The following is a 16,104-nucleotide window of genomic DNA, read 5'->3' as shown; positions in this document are numbered from 1 at the left end:
GAATACTTTTAAATAAAGTTGTTTTTCTTTTTTCTTCTGAACTAAATACTAAAACAGCGTGAACAATAATTAAGTTAGTATAAAAAATATACAGTAAAACATACACTAGTTTTTTCTCATACATTTATTTGGTAATAAGTTGCAATTTATATAACTAAATAGCCCTGTGGATGGGTCCACGTCCACGTCCCTGGGGGTATATAATAAAAAATAGTAAATATTTTAATTTCAATAAAAATTCGTACAATTTTCATCAGTTAAGTAGATTTTGTATTAAATATCAGATTGCATTTTAGTGTATAATATATCTAGTGTGTTACTTTTCCAATATTATCTCCTTTTTCTTTCCATTTATACTTATAACTTAAAATATACTGCTTTGAGTCGATTTTGTGATGTATAATACCTTTTCACTCGCCTCCCTACGATCTGTGGGAATGATTTCGTGAAAAGGGACAGAAGTGTGTAACGGAAAGCCGGGTGAGTAGCCGCTATTTGATTCGACCAATGAGCGCAAGCAGTGCTGGTATTGACTGTCAGTTGGTACCGACCTATTATTTATTTTGTAATGTTAATATTGCTTATTAATAAGTTGGATGTCAGATGTTACACACCAAATGCGACTGCTGTAAGGCTCGCTCATTTTCATTGGCTCTATTAGTACATAAAATATGTTTCATATCTCTTTTATGTATTAAGTATCTGCGAGAAATTTACTGATGTCTATACAAGATTAAGTTAAAAGACAAATTGCAATATACGATGCCGTATTTTTTGCTGTTAAGATAAACAGTTTATTGATATTGATTTTATAACTTTATAGATTTAAAATAATGTGCATATTAACTCATTATTATTATTTCTTTATTTTTTATTTAGCTATCCAAGATCGAGTTTTTAATAGAAAATTTAAATCTTAATTGAAGATCGTGGGTCAAACCAGGGCAAATACCACAGTGTTATTCATGTGAATTTATGTCACCTCATATCCTATGGTGAAGAAAAGCATCGTCATACGATACGATCACCTCCTTTTGTTGAAAATAAGATAAAAAACCGCTTCCTTTCTGTCTCTAGTTCTTCAGGTCAGGGTTTTTTTTTATCTTAACTGATGATAGTTGTTACTGTTTATCAACCGTATTGCTTCTAAGTTGAATATATGATTTTGAGTTTCTGTAAATTCCAGATATAATTATAACCCTTATATATATGTTTATCAACAATTCGCAATAGAGCTGGAGATCTGGCTCCAAATCGTCCATAAGAGAAGAAATTTCCAAATTGTTATATTGAGTCGATTATAACATCTAAAATAATGTTAGTAGTTTATTAGTACGCTATTTTAATAGCAATTATGTACTTTGACGCCTTTCACTTGTCAATAAAGAGATTCACTTTTATATCAACTGACACTTAAGTTTTTATTTAGGTCATCAGACAAGTTAAAGTTTAGTTATCTATACTAATACTATAAATGCGAAAGTAACTTCGTCTCTCTGTCTGTCTGATGATATTTCACGGCCAAACCAATAAACCGAATGGGATGAAATTTGGTATGAAGCAAGCTTGAATTCCAAAGAAGGAAATTTATGCCTTGCCTTTTATGCCTTTTTTTATTGTTTTACGAGGAGGAAATGCATATACGTCTGCTGTCCGGTCGAGTATCTGGGACCCAACCGGGGCCTAGGGCCCCGTACCAGAGCCTAATGCCCTGTCATACCCACTAAAACCTCCTCGAGTTTCCACCACGCCACCGAGTGGTGAAGTTACGGGAACGCTCGTGGCTTACAAGCGCGGCCCCACCAAAGGCAGCCGCCGTAAGGTGACTGAATACGTGGAGGCGCGCCTACCTCTTTTGCCTCCGTGTCGAAATGTAACGAGTCCCGAGTCCGCCACTGGAGGCCGGGCGTCAAAAGCTGACATCTTGCGGCGGATAAGATGGTTGGCTCCGCCACTGACCACCGGTGTAAAACACCTCGAGTAATGAACCCTCCACTCTTCTAGCCAACGAGGCTACTCACACGGTCCACTCTTCGCTCAACCAGAGACGTACCAGGAGCGACCCTGTGGCATCTCGCCGCGTCAATCTTAGCCGTGACCGACGAACAAGCTCAAGCCGGCCCCGTTGCCCAAGTGCACAACGAGGAGGTCACTGACATGCACCCCTGCTTTTTGATGCCTAACATTTGATGATCAACCCTTAAAACGCAAGCCAAACCGCGAGCGACAACTAGTTTAGGTTATGTGATTTTCTCAATATTAATGTAATATTTACAACTTAATTGTGTATATTATCTGAAATACTTACTTAGATATTTTACCTCTTTGATCGACCTAATTTTGATTAAATTATTTTAGTCTGGTCATCAAAATACTCTTTAAAGGGGCTTTACATAATTTAATTTACATTATTAATCATGTACATTATTTATGAGATTATGGTATAAGTATGTACTTAAGTAATCAATATACCACAAACAAATTTGCAGTAACTGCTTGTATTCAATTTATTAACATTTTATTTAAAAGTTTTTTATTTTTTTATGCCATTTAAATTGTAAGTGGTCACCAATGTCCATAGAAATTTGTTCTGTAAGAAATATAAATAGATTCTCGTATCACCAATGCGCCACCAACCTTGGGACCAAAGATATTATATACCTTGTACCTGTAGTTACACTGGCTCATTCACCCTTCAAACCGCAACACAACAATACTAAGTATTGATGTTAAGTGGTAGAATATATAATGAGTGGGTGTTACCTACCCAGGCGGGCTTGCTCAGAGGCCTACCATCAAGTAATCGGTGGTAAGGTAATTATCATAGGACCTCTATTATTGTAATGGGACCGTTTTCTAGGAGACCGAGTTATGTGATTCCCGTAGTATACTTTTGTGATTTTTGAAAGCATGTATGTATATACTATTATACATATGAAGAAAAATAAAGAGACAATACGAGTTAGTCTGCCTTTAAAAACATTTTATAGAAGAAAAGCAATATATATAATTCAGCAAATCACTGAGAATATTGTCAACATGCTTACCATATAAACGAATGCTAACTACCGATAAAAGGGTTTAATGTTTAAGTATAAGATAGAGGATCACAAAATTATTTACACGAAAGTTAATTGTTTTTAATTCAAACTTATGAACCGTTAACGAATGATTCTTGTAATAACTTAAACGCTTTATGGTATTTCAGTGACCATAAATACATTTTAAAAGGCTTACAGCTGCAATGAATACAATCGAATAAATCATTTGAAATTTATGAATGCACTCACTTTTGACCTTCCCCAACTGTATACCTTTGATCAAAAACTTTCTTAGCAAAGAAATACTCTGAAGATTATTCGCTGATTAACAGGGTTAAAACAAAAATATGGAACAAATAATAAGCCTTAGAATAAGACAAGACCGCTATGCAGTAGATTTATCTCGGTTAATCGAATCTGAAACATATAAAATACCAAATAACTATTCAAATTGCTTTTATACTAAAGTGCAATGTGTACATTTGTATTGAAATAATAATAAATAGAAAGGTTACGTATTTAAATTTATATTCATATATATTAAATACATTAAATTAGTAATTATAGAAGTGTTGGGGCAAGTACGGCAATAAGGAAAGACCTATCGAAACCTATCGAATTTCGGACTGATTCGACGTTTTACATGTTGTTCTCCAAGCAGTTGAAGAAGTTTTATTGGCTTGTATTGCCTGAAAAAAAAACAATAAAAAGGTCTAATCAGTCGAAAATTCAATCGGAACGGTATTACTATAATTCACTTACTTATTGACAGTCAAAGTAATTATTAAAATAATTACAGCGGGATGAAAATACCCTGACTCGAAAATATAGCGAAAGAAATTCAGAAGGTGTTTTTATACTATAACAAAGAAATACTCTGGCAGCGATCGTTTTATTCCTAAGGGAGCATCCCTCATCATCAATGGACTTACTAATTTTATAATAACTTTTTAATTTTAAATTTAGTTATAGAGTTTGTACGCGTATGTGAACCAGGAGTACCGGACGCGGTCAATGAGAGTTTCATAATAGGTCACTCATATAATCATGATTCCAGTAAAAATTGTATACGTCGAATTGACATAGCTCTAAAATAGACATTCATATTTCATCGATTTGTTAAGGCATTGGTTGTGGACAAGCATGTTTTCCAGTGATACCTCATATGTCTCAAATATAAATGATTAGACAGTGAGATTAGAAGATTTCGATTTGTTTTGTAATTTTATTCTTAAAATTATACTTATTAATTGCACAGAAAGTGGATTGAAATCTTATTTATTTAATATGACCCCGACTCCCTAAAGTCTTCAGCTACAAACGCTCCCGAGGGTTACTGATTGCTTGTGTTTGTTACTTGTTATACCAATTATACCAATGTTATTAGTATTATCTCATAGATTATTTAATATTTTTACGAACATACATAATATTGCTTTAATAGTTCACGAATTAAAATCAAATAAAGTTCTCGTATAACCCATTCCATTTTAACGGGGATCGGCATATCCCAGATTCTAGATTGATGGCGTACCACCCACCCGATTTCAACGAGAAGGATTTAAATTGCAGCATTTATTCGAAGTCTCGCTTGCATCAATGTAGGTTGCGCGGATGTGATAAATGCGTCCCTTTTCACTGCTTGTCAGGGATAGACGTTAAAGAACGAGCCGGTAATTACAACTATACATAATATACGTAGGTAAACGGTACTAGATACTAAGATTACGTGTTCTTTCCTAATAGGAATGGCAGTTCTAGAATTGTAGGTGAAGGCGGCAGAATTATAAAGCTCCGTTCACATCCTTACTTGGAACTGTAAATACTTTGACTCTCGACTAATAGTATAGGTAAATAGCAAAGTTATTTTTTAACAAATTGGTACCTAATAATGTTAATCCGCATTAATTTATTCGAAATACACATTTGAATACTGTCTTTACAGAAATTACTGAAGCTTGGAAGAATCTGAGTTATTTTTGGCCAGACGAACATTTGCGTCTGGCGATTTTGTATAGCCAGAAGGTACCATTAATCAATCGATCCGTTGTTTAGGAATAATTTGAGTAGTGAGGTGACTTACACCGCCATAACATTAACATAAAAATCAATCCACAACTAATTTATGTACGTGACTCAACTCTAAACATTTTAATACAAACACATTCTTTGGATTTTCGCTTAAAGTAATTGTTACTACTATAGTATAGTGTGGTTTGAGATTAGCTTGTGTATTTACTTGTACTACAAAGTAATCAAAAGGCTTAAAAAGGTACTTTTCTCCAATTTAGTCGTGTGATCCAACTTCGATTAAACCTATTGTCTCGATTGGCATTAAGAGTTTCATGATATTTTATCTGTGTTACTTCATTATAGTGGTTAAAACAATTGTAAATAAGAGTCACTTTGGTTTGTACAGTTGATGATATTTATGTTGTTTTTTCGTGTTACGTGTCGGCGCCAGAGAGGAAACGTTTTCTGCTGGGCACGACTACGATGCGCTTATTGAAAATGGCACATTATCATAATGCAACAAGTGGAATGTTAGTGATGCCCTTATAAGGCAAATGGCTATACTATTCAAAACGTTTTTCTATAATCATTTTGAACAATTTTAAATTTACCAGTATTTTCTTATTGTTATGTATACTTTTAATGTGATTATTTAATTAGACATCGTAATCGTGTGCCGTTTCAAGTTTTTATGTTTCATTTGTTCATTTCATATGTTTGGAAATTTACTCATTCATGAAGTCATTTTACAGGATACTATATAATTTTAATGAAATGTGAACCAGATATACGCTCACTTAAACCTTATTTGACTTTTATATTTATTATTAGCGCCAATTATTATGAAAATAAGCGCTTTCTGTGAAGTGAATAGACTGCGAGCATAGCGTGAAATGTTTTTATTTCTAATCTTAAAGTAGATTTCTAAACAAATAAAAATTAAAACTATTATGTGTTTTTTGTAAGCACGTGTTATTGCAATCAATTTGGCAGACTCTCTTGGAAGAGCGGAGCAAGTTAATTTTCGTCATTTATAATCTGTTGTGATTTGTACTCATAAATCATGCGTGTTAGAATTGGAACAAGTTTGCTAACAGAAGGTCATCGCTGCAGTAACCCAAACGCTATAATTATAAACCATTTTTAAGATTATATTCAACGTTTGTTTTATTGTTTTCTTCGATGGGTTCTTGTGTTTATTTGAAATTGATATTTTAACTAAATTCACTAATAATACCTTTTCTAACCGCAAATTATACCTAAAATTCTTATCTATATAGTCTAAAAATACTACGGACAAAGGACATTCCTTTCCAAACGCGAACATTTACTTTACTCACACTTCTTAAATCAATCCTTATAAAGCAAAATCTGAATGAACGTTAATGTTCTGGTATACATCGATAAAATCTCCGCAATCATAATGTCAGTTTCTGTCGTTAAGTTAAACATCAATTTGTATGGAAGGCGCGAAACCTCATTATAATAAACGCCGTATGACTCAGAGTCGGTAGTGCCCGTGGCGAAATCGAGACATTTATTTCTAGACTAGGCCAGTCTACAATAAATAACCCAATGCCGGCGATTGCAATACAAACCGACAGTTTTATAATAACCACTAAACCAAGTTATGCTATTAAGATGGAAAAAATGCTGTTGGGCATGACTATTGTGATTAAATGGGAACAGTTTAATATGCACCGTGATTTGTAGGGTCGGCTGTAGTAGGAAGTAATTAATCCTATGTCTTATTTATCATGTTTCTGTCGCAGCAGGTGACTGCGCGGGCGGCTTCCCGGAACGCAGACTCGTACAAACGAAATGACCGTGTCTTTATTACATAAGAGGAGCGTAAAGTTATGGTTATGGTTATATATTGATAAATATGTCTGCAGCCACTTGACTATAACTATAGATACAATCCGCTTAAAACTTTTCTTATAATAAAAGATCAAACATAAAGAGATCCAAGTTCTTTGTCTATGCTGTTTAATTTATTTTATTTTCGAACGCTTAATTATTTATCTCTATGTACCTGTAATAAAGTTTTGCTTGAATTATGTATTAAAAATACTGGGAATTACCAAAAAGAGTTGTACCAACAATCTACATACACGTAACATACAAACGAGATCACAATACGATACTTTGACAGTACTGCACGCGCGCACCGTATCTCAGAAAGCAACCTAAAAATAACAGTAGCACACGAAATATAAACAAAACGTTAGACTCTTTACATACCGTTACCATAAGTCGCTACCGACTGATAAATTGAAACATAATTTTTATTCGCTTCTGGGAATCGAGTGTTCGGTTAATATATGTGGAAATAATAACATTCATATAAAATACTTATTTTATCTATGAACATTGAGTGCCCCATAAGGAGTAAAGCACGTAATGTTATTTTTAAAAATAAATCAATCATCCATGCTGAATCTTGTACTGTATTGTATTATATTTTCAAAAAATCTGTAAATAAAATCTTTGGTCTCGTTGAACAATGGAGTATAATTTCTTAATATTTTATCATATGTGCGACCTGGAATATAAATAACTACTATAAATATATATTTGAATTTCTGTAGATAAGATCAATCAAATAATTGTACGCTTGGTAAAAATATTTGACATAAATCAAAGATGTAGTAAATTAACCCCATGAAAATTCGAAGGTGGTGCTCACCAGGTAGGTTTGATATTTAAACCACAAGGTCATCTTTGTACAATCAAAGATGACATTTAGAAAAATAAGCTGAGATTAAATTAGCTTTATGTAGGAGAATCTGTCTGGATTACGGAGCCTGATGGTAGAATGAATAATTGTACGTCTGTGACCTAACCTAGTATTCAATCGCGTCTAGCGGCTTACAGTTCGACATCTCGTGCCAGTTGCATCAAAGACAGGAATGCTTAATGGGGCGTACGTTCAACTTGTACGGCCTATCGACTTACGAGTATAACACATACCATTGGGGTAACCAATACTGTCTCAATACCTCCTAACTCGTAGAAAATACACCAAGATTAAGTTAACTCTATAAGGAAGCTGGCTATAGTATAATAAAAATATTAATATAAAAATTTTACACGATTTCTTTATCGTTTTTTTTTTATTTATTCCTGCAATTGACCATTCCGAATAACAACCAGAATATTCCCAAAGGTGCAGTCAATTCTTAACTGTGATTATATATTTTTATAATACATTTATTTAGAGATCAAAACAATAAACATAGAAAATAAACAAATATCAAGAAAACGTAATGAATTATTTGTTAAACACGTTCGTTTAAACGCACTTTCAATTTGTTAGGAATCAACAATAATATTTGCTTTATCCACTACATACTGTTTACGTGTAATAATCTCTGGCGCCTCGCGGTGCATTGACTTATAGATTATATCATTCTTAGCCCTGTACTCGCAATTTACGCGTTAGATAAGGCCGAGTAACATATCCACCTGTCAAGTTTATGTAGAAAATTACATTTTAATGGGCTAAGTAGACGGATGTGTATGGTGCACTGGTTCTGCGACAAGTGCACGATGTACGCAGACGACCCATACAGGGGAACCTGTAGAATGCTTTGCCGTAACGCAACGTACGACAACTGCACGTAACACTTATAAAAACTGAAGTGTTTCGTACGACGTATAAATATTGATTAGTCCGCGTTGACTTCGTACCAGTCATGTTTTTTTTTTTTTAAATATGTATATATATATATATGAACCAAAGAATGTTTTGATTTACACTACGACTGTTCAAATAGAAATTTGCGCATGACATTTGATACTTATTTAACGTCAATTGATTTCGTATAAACGACGACAGACTCGTTTAAAATATTCATTACGATGGATGCACACTATTTGTATAAATTGGAAATTACAGGCAGCTGTCAATATAACAAATGGTTTATCTTGAAGCGGTGATGCGACCTACATACGGAGCCCGATGGGAAGGTGATCGGAAGTCATATAAACTTGACCTCACAACGTGATGTCGACGGTGAAAGTTAACAGTAGCCGTGTAATGAAGGCTCGGTCGTTCCACCACATTACTCTTCTGACTAATTTGCGTTTGCACTTTTAAATTTTAAACTTATAATTAACCGTATGTGGCCTGTTGGTTTTCCATTACCATCAATCACATATGTTTACCTTGTAGGCTTCATAATATAGGAGATTGGTATTATATTAATAAGGGTTGTACAAATAGTTTGAATAAAATATATATTTTTTTTACTAAACCTATCAATCAAATATTCTTTATTTACTATTCCTAATATTAAAATAAACAAGTAATAAATAAAGGAAAGACCGCTTAAGATTTAGAAAGCAATTTTTTGCTATAAAACCAATATACGATTAACGTCATTAACGTTATTCATTAAACTAACTGGTTATTCTTACCCTTTTACAAGATTTTCAAGGTGGATATTAAATAAACTTTACGGGTGTACCTCTTTTTAAATCATAATTACTTATATGTAAATATTGTATACATTAACAGCCTGTAAATTCCCCACTGCTGGGTTAAGGCCTTCTCTCCCTTTGAGGAGAAGGTCTGGAGCACATTCCAACACGATGCTCCAATGTGGGTTGGTGGATTATACATGTGGCAGAATTTCGTTGAAATTAGACACATGCAGGTTTCCTCACGATGTTTTCCTTAACCGCCAAGAACGAGATGAATTATAAACAAAAATTAAGCACATGAAAATTCAGTGGTGCTTGCTTGGGTTTGAACCCGAAATCATCGGTTAAGATGCACGCGTTCTAACCAATGGGCTATTTCGGCTCAAATCAAATATTGTATACAACAGCTTAATTTAAAATGTAGTTATTAACGACTAACCGTCATTTATATAAAATGTTTCCAATAAAGATTGAGTCCGTCACGTCGAAAAGCGATTGAATTTTTTGCCAATGTTTAATATTAAGCGTTTAATCCAGTATGTTAGTGACATCTCAAGGATTACTATCAAAAAACAAACGAAGGTCATTGACAAGGTTAGTCGTTTATGTACATCAGTAATTGCAGCCGACATAACCCTATATTCAGATATATTTTGATAAAAATCTCAAAATTTACTTTAAATTGGTGAGATGTTCTTGAAGGAAACTTTATTTATCTTCATATAAAACGATCAGAACATGTTATAATTATATGTCGTGTTAAATAACCTGTAAACTGACATGGTTTAAAAATAGAATGAATTATAATGTCCTTAAAATTGTCTAAATATGGTCAATATCAGACTGGATTACTTATTCGTTTAATTTGTTCCCATGTCTATATATATAAATAATTGTTTTTTAAAGTAAAAACATGATTTTCTTGTCCAACTAAGCCATATCAAAGTATCTGCTATAATAAATATTTCACCCAATAGCTTGAAGCCTTATGATATTTTCCTTTTCCAAATACCACGAGATTAATTATAAAAAAATTAAGAACTTTAATACAGAAATGTCAGTAGTGCTTGGTCCTACTTTGTAACCGTGTTTGTGATTGTGAGTGTGAAAATGAAATGAGTGTGAGTGGAAATTTGTGTTTACGATTCATCTCGTGGTCGGAGTTAAGGAAAACATCATGATGAAATGTGCATGTGTCTAATTTGTATTAATGTGTGTATCCACCAACCCGAATTGGCGTGGTGAAATAAACCTTCTCCTCAAAGGGAGAGGAGGCCTTAGCCCAGCAGTGGGTAATTTACAGGCTGTTAGTGTTACTACGGTTTACGCTATCGTTAATATAACAACAGTTTTAAAAATCAAATGCAAATGCAATAACAAAAATAGAAAATATTTAATATCTAGATTAAAAAACGATAATGATTAAACGACAATATTAATTATGATAATTAATTAATTAAGATTCATCTATTAAATCCGTTGAATATATGAATATTATTAAAATAATAAAATAGAAGTTTTTAGAATACATTAGAAAGAACTTAAATATTCTTTAGAAATGAAGTTTGCTTAACTAATGTCAAACAAAGGCAATGTCAAGTTCAAGATTTAAAAGATAGCTAATATAATATTAAAATCAAGATAACAGATAAGAACATATTACGTAAGAGCAACCCAAGAACCGCTTGTTCAATGAATAATTCATTTATGCACGTTTTAGGAGAATTTCTTTAACGCGTGATCTAAATATTCTTATAGAAAATACACTTAATTCCGTTCGAATACATTAAGTCTTCTGGGAATCTAAAGAATGTTTCGACATTCCTTTGCCAGATACCTATATATGTAAAACGCAAATCTTTCTCCTAATATATGTGTAAGTATCCAGAGAATGCGAGAACTAGGAGTTAGTCTTGGTATTCTCGATGTGCGAGTTTAAATGCAATTTTATTTATATTGGATCATTTAGATCTCACGAACGATGCGAATACTTTTCGTTTCAAACATGGCTTAAGTAACAAACTTTACAGTAAAAATATAGATTGGTGATATTATGATACGGTGTCAAGTTTTTTGTACCGCTGACGGTGTTATTATATCATAAAACAAAACACTTGGTTCATTCGATCGATTAGTTTTAATCGATTACTGTAACGCATTCGAATATTTTTTGAAGAAGGCGTTTGTGAGTAAATTATTCACGATGTTTTAATAAAAATATATTTGTATAAATTCATATAAAAAGCTGTTCTAAAGTTTTATTTAATTCAAAAATGTAGTAAAACTACTACTCAGGTTAACCGCGTCGTGAGATCTGTCTGTCTCGACTAAAATATTGTTTTCATGGGAGTGTTCATAACGATTTTGCTTCCATGTTTTGTCAGTAATGCTACAATATTTCGTGAGCAACGACTTAGATAAGCTTAAAAGCAGCTGGCTAAATTAAAATTTGTCTTACCATTTAGGGAGTGCTCAGTTGAGGTTTAATTATGTGTAATGCTAAGTTATTTCATTCGAAACATTTATTTTAAAGGTTTGCAATTATAAATATTGAATAGGTATTCAATTTTCTTCCTTATGCTAATAAGAAAATGTCGTCGCCATACATAGTAAAATAATGAACTGCTTATTCCAGTGGCGAACTTGTTACAATTAGAATTACTTTTCGTACATTATTTTATTAGTGTATTCGTTAACCAAACTTTTCAGTATGTATAATGTATGTATGTATAATCTTTTTTTTAGTGTTGACTACAGAAAAAACGTTAAATCGTAAATGAAAGAACACTTACATGTCCCACCGTAGGGCAAAAGCCTCCTCTGCTGTAAAGGAAAGCGTTTAGATCTTGTTCCTCTACTACACTCCATTGCGGATATTAGTAAATATTGAAAAAATACACGATACAAACTAAACAAGGTACTATAAAAGGTAAACTATAAACTATAAGCACATAAAACGTAATAATTCCCGGGTTTTAAAACCGCATTTTGGGTTAAAATCCACTTGTTCTATCCAACGTGCAATCTCGGTAAGTTTGTTGTATAAAACGATACGGTTGATGAAACGAAACGATTTATTGATATAATCAAATTTTGGCATTATAAAATTTAACCGTAACCAATCAACGATATGTTGTATGTTTCATCAATAAAAATTTTGTAAATTGATAAATCTACAAAAATAATCCGAAATCAAATAAATTCAAGAAGATGGACTTACAGTTAGCTATAAACGTAATCTCAAGAGTTCATTTGTGCTATCTGAGGTTATGAAGAGATCGTAGTATCTATATAGCTATAAATACATTTTGAAGTTTCATAATTCTCAGAAAAGCAATGAGCTTATGGTATGTAAATTTATACTTGTACTCACCATAAATATTTTACAAATGAGGTTTTAATGGAGTTAATAAAATATTCTAACTAAAATACGTAGTATTAAATATATTATCTGCACTTTTTCTGCCTTAATAAATGGTTACAGTGTAAGACGTATACAAACATATTATAATAAACTTAAATCGTTTTCATCTTCTATGTTGTAATGGAATATAAATCGGTTTATTTACTTTTTATGTCTCAATACAATTTTGAAGTAGGTAATTTACTTGCATTCTAATAAATGTCGAGTGCGGCTCTGGTGCGCTAGAAATAGCTGGGACGACTTAATAATGTAAATTAATTCGCCCGATTCTGCACCGTTGGGATTTAGTCGCGTTCCTATGCAACTTTAGCTCGCAAGCGCCATCATTAACCGTCTCGCCTCTTGGCCCTACTAAGAATTCATACTTTTTTTTATAAACGTCATACATATTTCTCGATTTATAAATCTGATGATTTTTATTGACATTATATTTTCGGGCGATTTAAGTTTATTATTTTCGGATTTGGAATGTTAATTATGTTTAAAATGATATATTCTGTTTGAGTAAATAATTAGAGTAAATTTTGCACATTTTGATGTTACTATATTTTTATTTATTTACACGACGTGCTACAAGCCAATGGTAGCACGTGGTCAACGGTCAATTAGCATCCTGACTAAGACTTGTCTATCCGCATTCTTCCCACTAGATCCGTTCCCACATTGCTAAATGAAACTATATTTAAATAGAAAATTTATTTTTATTGTATTTAAAGAAATATTATTTTATGACGTGAACGAACATTTCGTAAGTGCGATGAAATGTAAGAGTTGCAAAAGTCAAATATTAAATTGTCGAGTTTGTCGGCGAAAGTGACGGAGTCTAAGCATACGCGTGACAACAATACCAGTGAAAGTAGTGTGGGATTTAGTCAAAATAGCTAATATTCGTTGATTTGTTGTACGCAGAATCCGCGCTCGCGTAATTGCGGAGCCCTTTGGCGAAGCACGTTCTATAACTTGTAAGTTCACTTATTTGGATATTGGCATTTTCTTACATACCATTGACTTTAACGCAGAATATTGAGGATGGTTTAGTGTAATTCGAAAATCAACATCCAATAGATAAATATAATAAATTCGACTATTTAAAATTAAATAAATATTAACATTATCCGTATTTCTATATCGCGTTTCTAATTAATAAGAATGCAATTTGACATATCATAAAGTCCCAGAAAATATTTTCCTTGTGATTACAATTCTCCATGTATAATTGATTTTGATTACGTATGTGTGTAACAAGATATTACATAACATACGTGAGAAAATAAATATGATAAAATTACTTACAAGTTTACATCGAATTCATATTAATACTAATATTTTTATTTTTCGTTTTTATTCACGCATCAACATTTAACAACTCATCGTAAACAATAATCTATAGGGACAGACATCATTCATAATCTGTTCCGGTTATAGGGGGTCAATGTCAAAACAAGAACAAGGGATACAACATCTTAGAGCATATGATTGACCGTGTAAAATGTTATACTTTATGCTGTGTCAGTCTAAGTATAAGCGATTATCACTTACCATCGAACCGCCCATTTGCTCTTCTATATTCCTGTATAATTTAAAAAAGAAATAGTGTTGCAATGTAAAGAATCACATGAAGAGTTCGAGATGTTCTTATTAAGATTGTCTTCTGTTGCAATGACAATCTGTGAACACCAAGTCGCTGGAAAAAGTAAGCGTTCAATAATTGTAATGTTGAATTTTCGTCGTATTATTTTTTAATCCTCACTTTATATTAATGGTATTACTTAAAATGACTTGACGTGACCTTATTACTTTAAAGAGATTAGTTAGCTTAAACCAAAAAATGAAACGCTAAAAATCTTTAAGTTGACGCTAAGTTAAATGTGGAATTTTATTTGTAAGTCAAGGATTTATAAGTAATAAAGCTGCCAAATTACAGTATACGTTGAAATAAATGACTATTAAATTGTAATATATTATTGTTATGTTATCAGAACTCTCAATGAAAGTAAATTTATGCCTCGTTTTTTAGCGAAGACGATTCTTTTCGACTTGACAAATATATTTTTAAACAACAATTCAATAAACTGGCACGGGAATGTCTTGTTACAAAACTCTTGAGCGAACAAAGCACGAATACTGGAATCATATATCATAGGATCGACCGTGGCAAATGTAGATATATTTAAAAATAGCATGACTTTTATTTCCAAAGATGTAAGAGCTATAATGCATTAATTTTAAAAAGTATCTCAAGATTTGGTTGCATGCATTCAATGTCATTGTATTTCTTACGCAATTAAGATGCACTGCTAGATATTATCGGACCCGCGTCCGCTGATGACAACTGAAACATGCCTATAATGTTCTTTGTAATATTCCCTTGTCGGTTGTGTAAGTTTGAGTGGTCTTTTTTAAAACATATACGCTGCGTTGAAGCCTCGTACTTGATGAACAAGACGTTTTCATCTCACAAGAATGATTTTTATCGTGAGAAAATGTACGTATTTTACATTGGTAATAAATTGAGGATTAGTATTGAGGAATAATAGGATTGTCATTTTATAATATCACTTTTAAATATATTACGTACGAAATTTACTTAAATCATTTAATAAAAAGGATAAAGATAAAATTATTAAAACTTAGATAGATGTTAATCTATCTGAGTATGAAGGAACTTATCACACGGACCAACTGACTAAATTCCAATAAAATTTAGAACGGTTTATATATCAAACTGAAAGAAGATTTTGGTTTAATGATATAACACTAAACAATAAAGCTAACTAGATAAAGAGCTACTCTTTAAAATTGATTACACACTTGGCGTTGAGAAGCTTTTTTTTCAACAATATTTATATTTCATTACATTTTATTGTTCACGCATAGTTTATAAACACAATTAAAATCATTTTCAGATTTTACAAAATCTACACTAAAATAACCACCGTAAACAACACTAAAAAAGGTTTTCGTAATTTAATATGAATAAAATAAAAACAAAGTAAATAATAAAAACTTTCTGGTAAATGATTTTAAACCACTGCTCAATAAGGGCCCTTATGCAAATTGCATTACATTAATCGTCGGTCGTAATAATCTCATTTGTCACTGCGATAACATCTCAAGAGCATCCCGCTGCAGGGACGCTACGTAACAGACGAAAGTGAAAACAATTAGGAAATTGATGTTCTACCATTACAGCTTTCG

This window comes from Vanessa tameamea, chromosome 7, assembly GCF_037043105.1.
Source record: "Vanessa tameamea isolate UH-Manoa-2023 chromosome 7, ilVanTame1 primary haplotype, whole genome shotgun sequence".
NCBI lineage: Eukaryota > Metazoa > Arthropoda > Insecta > Lepidoptera > Nymphalidae > Vanessa > Vanessa tameamea.
The sequence above is the reverse complement of the archived record's forward strand: the minus strand, read 5'-3'. Positions refer to the sequence as shown.